This window comes from Fukomys damarensis, unplaced genomic scaffold (assembly GCF_012274545.1).
Source record: "Fukomys damarensis isolate Sample0158 unplaced genomic scaffold, DMR_v1.0_HiC HiC_scaffold_32, whole genome shotgun sequence".
In the NCBI taxonomy this organism is placed as follows: domain Eukaryota; kingdom Metazoa; phylum Chordata; class Mammalia; order Rodentia; family Bathyergidae; genus Fukomys; species Fukomys damarensis.
Window position 1 is genome coordinate 11,561,140 of NW_022900944.1, and position 6,745 is coordinate 11,567,884.

Consider the following 6,745-nt stretch of genomic DNA (forward strand, 5'->3'; position numbering starts at 1 on the left):
TTTTTTTTGGTAGTGGGGATTGAACTCAGGTCCTTGTGCTTGCAAGGCAGGCCACTGAACCACTGAGCTAAATCCCCAGCCCCTCTATTGTGAACTTTCAACATTTTTTCAGGAATCTCCACTTTGTTCCTGTGCTGGCCAACTGGTGTTCTTTTAGCAAATGTAATATTAATGGGTACCTAGTTCCTGGCTCCTCTCTTCTCTTGATCTGTTTCCTGGCTACCATAGGTTAAGCAGCTTTCAACTGCCCTGCTCTTCTATGCCATTTCTTCCTTGGAGCCAGACAGCTATGTCCTGAACTCTCTGAAGCTATGAACCAAAATAAACCTGTCCTGCCTAATACTTGTCCTTGTTTAAGTTGCAGGTGTTAGGTATTTTATTCTAGTTGTGGGGAAGCGGCTCATACAATTGGTATAGGGTTGAAGCTGTGTATTTCCCTACTTTCTACATGAAAGTCTAGAGAGGGCCTGAAATTGAAGCACTGCATCCAGGTCAGTTGCACTCTATAAGAACTCCAGCAGGTTAGGCTCTGTTTAAATCATTTCTCCTGCAGGAGGATCTGGTTAACAAGAATGGAGTGGAATAGAAAGTTCTGGAAGATATCAAAATAGTTACATCCCCCGCCCCCACACACATACCGTGCACCAGAATTCCAGGGAGCTTTTTCTCTCCATTATTCACTTTGATAATCTAGTAAAACTCTTGTTATTCAAAAGAACCCCAACCACACTATGACTGAATTCTAGAATTTTTAACTGTTGGATTCACACACACTAGGTTTCCAGCAGTTAATCAGTTACTGTTCAGGTTTTCCTAACCTGGCTTTGGTTCCCTTAGAAGTCTTTGCTGTGATAAGTTGTATCTACCTGTCTGTCTCTCCAATTTTTTTTGGTAGCAGCAATTTGCCTATGATCTCACTCTCAGATTTAATAAAAGATGTTGATCTTTCAACTTTGTTAAATTCTTTTTTTTGGTTGGGATAAAGGGACTACTTCCAAATCAGAAATCTACAAATGTCTTATCAGTCTTTGACCAAAAGAAAATGCACATAAAAGGAAAGCATTTAGAGACTTGTATAGCAATTTGACATTGCCATGATACCCAAGTACATAATTTTGCATTATACAAAAATCTCTCTGCAACTGCTATAGTTTGGATCCAAATGTCCCCCAAAGGCTTAGTATTAAAGTCTTTTTTGTCCCCAGAGTGGTGCTATTGGACAGTGGTGGAACCTTTGGGATGTAGACCCTAGTGGGAAGCTTTTAGATCAGTGGGCAGAGATGTCCCTTCAGTAGGCATTGGGAGGCCTTAGTCTCTTACTCTTTCTCTTTGTCCCCCCCTTTTATTTTTTATTTTATTTTATTTTTTTGGTACCAGGATTGAACTTAGACTTGTAAGGCAGGCGTGGTGCCACTGAGCTAAATCTCCGGCCTTCTTCTTTCTCTTTGTTTCCTAGTTTGTAATGGGTTGGCTTTGCCATGCTGTCTCACCCCAGGCCCAAAGCAGTGAGATAACTCACCACATACTGCAAGCTCTTAAACTATAAACTAAACAAACTTTTTCTTCTTATAAGTTAATTATCTCAAGTATTTTAGTAAGAGCAGTTAACTAATACAACAGCAGATTAGAAATTAGAAACAGAACAAAGCAACGACTACTAACAGTTGTTCTTCACTGCAGATAGAGCAGCATGAGACCAGGAGGCAGTCAGGAAAAGGATAATTTGAATGATGATTTGTGGTGGGAAGATCCCCTTCTTCCATTTGTCTAGAAGGTACCCTAAGACCTAGGGAAGTTCATACTGTCTGTGGTATACTTGGAAGGATAATTAGGGGTTCTAAGTAGACATAGTGGGGGAATCACAGATGTCACCTACTCCGCATTACCACACCCTTGCTATCAGAAGGACTCCCTAAAAGGAGATCTGATTGTTTCATGCCCTTACTTAGGTCCTTCAGAAGCGTCCTCCCACCTAATACTTATCAGCTTCTCAGGACCATTCACAAGATCGCCACTTGACTGGTGACTCAGCTAGCCTCCTTCCATATCCCAGCCCAGACAGCTTTCTCTGTTTTCTTAGAGAATGTGCTTCAGCCCTATACTCGTGCTTTTACTGCTTCTTATCCTTTCTTGGCAAGATACCTTTAACATCTTCCTTGCTCTTTATTTGTTTTTGATCCTGAGGGTGGAACTCAAGACCTCCCACATGCTAATCATGTGCTATGCCTCGGAGCTACATCATAACCAACATCTTTCTTTTTGAGACTTTCCTGCACTTGAAGTCAAAGGCTAGACCTAGATGATCAGATACTGTTGTGTGAGTATAGAGCAATAAAGGGAATTTATAAGCTAAGCCACACCTATGGTAATTTCACTGTATTGTACCTTCACTGGGCGTTTCACAACTGGAAAGAGGGATGTCTCTTAAACCTTGTCTTAGTTACTTTTCCTTATTGCTGGGACAAAATACCCAATAACCACAATTTAAAGAAGGAGAGGTTTATTTTGGTTCATCTTTTTTGTCCATAGTAGGCCAGCTCCAGGGCAGAAAGGGATGGTGGAAGGTCCTGGGCAGAGAGCTGCTCATGGTATGGCAACCAGCAAGCAGAGAGAGAATCAAGGAACAGATTAACAGAGATATAGCCTTGTAGGCTATGCCCCCAGTGATCCACCTCTTCCAAATGGAGCACACCTACTATTAGCATTTCAGCCGTATGCCCCCTAATCAAGTCATCTCACAAAAGCCCCACCTCTGATTACATGACACTTTGGGGGAACATCTAGATATAAACCATAGCAATCCTTTAGATGGGAGTCATTATCAAATAATGCAAGATCCAGCATCTCAACATATGAGCCTGGGTAGGGTGGATATCTTAAGTTACTTTCTTATTGCTGAGACTAAGTACCAGACACCCACCACTTAAAGGAGTAATGGCTCACATTCTGTAGAAGTTGCAGTCCATAAAACAGTGGCTCCACTGCAGGACAACATGGTAAAGAGGCATAGTTATCATGGCAACCTGGAAGCAGTCAAGGGAGCAGCCAGAAAGAGATACAGCCTTCCAGACCATGTCCACTGTCACCCGCCTCCTCTGACCAAGTTTTTCCCAACATCACATTTAGCTATAAACTATCAAGGGACTTATCCACTGATGATCAGCCCACCCCCATGATCCAGTCACTTCCAAAGCCCTACATATGAGTATATGAGGCTTTGGAGGGACATCTAGATATAAACCATAATAATGGATATAGATAGGGAAGAGGCTAAAGTGAGGTGAGGGGAAGTAGCTTTCCAGGATGGAGCAGATTTGCTGAGATTCATACCCTTCTCAAGCGGAGGAGGAGAGGTTTATTTTTGGCACACAATTTCAGAGGTTTTCATCCATGATCAACTAACCCCAGCACAAAAACATCATGGCAGAAAGGTATATTGGAGCAAAGTTGTTCAATCATGGTATCCAGGAAGCAAAGTAGGTTGGAAAAAGCCAGAGAGGAAGAACAGTCCTCAAAGTCATGTCCCTATGACCCACTTCCTCCAACTAGGCCCCACTCTGAATAGCTCACTCAGCTATGAATTTATCAATGCATTCACCCATTGATGAGGTTGGTTGCTTCCCAATCCAGTCAGTAGACCAGGTGCACCATCATGAGTGCAGACAGGGCATATTAGTCTATCATCACAGATGTGTAAGCTATGTTTCTTTTCCTAAAGCTTTTTCTCAAGAGTGTAATGTGTGTAAGTTTGCAATTTTAACCATTTTTCTCACCATTTATCTTGGGACATTTAGTTTTTCATTTTGAAAGAACATTTTTAATAAATTTATTGTTAATTTTAGGGAGAACTGACTTATCTTAGTTCATTCTAATGTTATGTACTTTTATGCTTGAGTTATTTACTATGAGTTTAGTTATTGCCTATTTTATTTATCATTTTATAGTACACATTTTCAGTGGAGATGCTTAGGCTAAGCTATATTTATTTATACCACAGTACATTAGCCATAAAACTAACTATAGTAAAACCACCATAATCTGGAACCCTTGAGGAGTGGGTTATTCAAAATAGCCAAATTTTAAGAATTAACATTAACTATTTGTGTTGGAAATCTTTCTGTTTGCCTTTTAACCTGAAAACAATATATGAAGTCTCATTTAACTTTGACAGCAAGTCATAGTCATCAGTAAGAATTGGATTGTGTAACTCAGTTCTCGTTAAAGTATTTAGTTAGTTAAAGTTCTCGTTAGGTATTTTGTGTTAGTTGTTTTTGTTGTTAAGTTGTTTTAGCTCTCACACTGGTATTGCTTAAAACTCTTAATATGGCTTTGATTGCTGCCAGCTGTATTTTTCACTGGCCTTATCTCTAGATCTCCTTCTGACTTTCAGATCTTTGCTTTTAAGCTTCTGTGGCGTTGGAGATCAGGGAATGGAGCTTGTTAGAATATTTCCAGAGGAGTGTGGAAGGGCTTCCACAGGTCAGTGGTGGTCAGACTCTGCAGTCATGGATTTACTTGCAAGCAATTCTGGCCCCACTTTAGAGTCTTAGTCGCCAGCTGTGGATTTTAACCCCTGGGAAGTGAGAAGAAGGTAGTATCTCCCCTGCTGCCTCTTCACATCCTTCTTCTCCCAGAGCTCTGCAAAGGCTGCTTCCAGCCAAGTCAGGGGAGCTCTGGGGCCTAAGTCACAGACCTAAGGGAGCTAGTTGGACACAACCTACAATAAAAAACCCAGTTTAAAACAGGACTTATTTTAAGTTTATGAGCCTTTTTATGGCTATATAATGATACTGTCCTGCTAACCCCCCCCCCGTTTCCTTCCCTTTTGCAATGCTGGGGATCATATCCTGGGTCTCACATATACCATGCAAGCGCTCCACCGCAAAGCTAGAACTCAGCCTATCCTTTCTCTGCATTATCCTATCGTTTATGAACTGTAAACATATGTTCTTTCACTTGTACTTCACTGAGACTAAAGCTAAAGCCTTAATTTTAAAAAAGTATCTCTGAACAAAATTAGAGAGCCCATAATAATTGTAGTTTTTCTTTTCGTTTTGCACATTATTTTGGGTACATTATGTACAATTCTTAGGTTCTTAGCACAGTAGCAATGAAAAATGCTTTGTTGAAAGTGCCAGCAGGTGAATGTTGGACCTAAGCTTTAAGGTGTTATATACTATGTTACACCTTCTCCACTGACTTTATTTTTTCTCATCAGGGCTTCAGAACACTGCAGAGATTATGTTGTCCCTTGTGTCGTAGCCAGGAGGCCAGAGGTACAGAGGTATCAAGTGTTTCTCCCAAGGTTACCCCACTGTTGGTACTTGCAGGTTCAGGTCCAGACCAGCAGTGGTGGGTTTTGCCACTAGTTCTAGTACTCATCTTTGTGCATGTTAGTAAGACCTGGTTCTGACTGTGTAGACTAGGGTCACCAAACCCTCTGAGTACATGGTCACACAGAGGGAGAAGGACTTGACCTCAGGGCATATGACCCCAGGGGGAGAAGGCTCATCATCCTGCTGCCCCCAGAGAGGGTTGAGGCTGCCCATGGGTGTTCAACTACCAATTCCAGCTGGCCAGCTGGTGCCATAATTTGGGTTCATTGGTACTAATATAGTGGCCTTAATATTCCATTACTTTTAGAGAACTAGATATTACTATATTTTGCTTAATTGTGCTTTAGTCACATGTTAGTAGTCAGTTAATGAAACTGTTTTCAACATTAGATGCAAAAGTATTTGGGAATAAATTCTGATCCATTTCTTAATACAGTGTCTGTACCACTCATTTTGAAGTGAAAATTCTTTGGCTTTTAGATTTTAAAATAAAGCTATTCTTTGGGTTTGAAAAATAGTCTTTCTCAAAAATAATTGATATGTAATTTGCAGATTCTACAGCTTATTGTTTTAAGACTTGTTAATCCCCCCTAGCACCAAAAAAAAGTGTTAAGGAGAGGATGTATTTAGCCAATGTTTTTGATGGTCTAAGATGTTACCTTCTTTATAGATTAATATTTCAATAATCCGTCAACAAATGTATGTTTTTCTTTACATTTCTGTTTGGGTGTGTATATTTATTTGCTGATGGACCTCGGATTGCTTTGTGAGAAGTCAGCTCAACCCCAGAATTCTAAAATGTCCTCTTTATCCTCTTTAGTTTTAGAAGAAAATCAAAAATTTAGGCTGACCTCCTTACATTAACTGACTGGTGCTACTAAGTTAATCCTGTAATTATATTCATTTCTAAAAGATGTTACTATAATCTTAGAAATATTAAAGATTTAAACTCTAAAGATTGGTATGAAAATGATTAAATTTTCCCTATTATTTTCCCCTCTCTCCCAGTGTGATTAATTTCACTCTGTCTTACTCTATGATCCATGATGCTTCTGCTGAGACTCCTCATTCAGTAAAACCTGTTTAGGAGATCATCTCTGTTAGACAGACAGCTGCCAAAAAGACATTCACTTCAGCATGGATTTTAGATTATAGCCAATCAAGACTCAGAGCTGGAACACCTGTCAGAGCCGTTTTTCTACAACAAGATGGTCTCTTTAATCACATTTCATTCTCCTTCAGAAAAAGGTTCATTTTAAAATGTGGCATCTGCTTTTATGATTCATTGTTTTCAGCTGAACCACCAATTTGGAGCTGATTTATGACATCGTTCTATAGTGAAACGAGAAACTGCAACAAAGTGTTTAAGAAGGAAGGATTTTCCCAGACATTTGGTTTGTGGCCTTCTC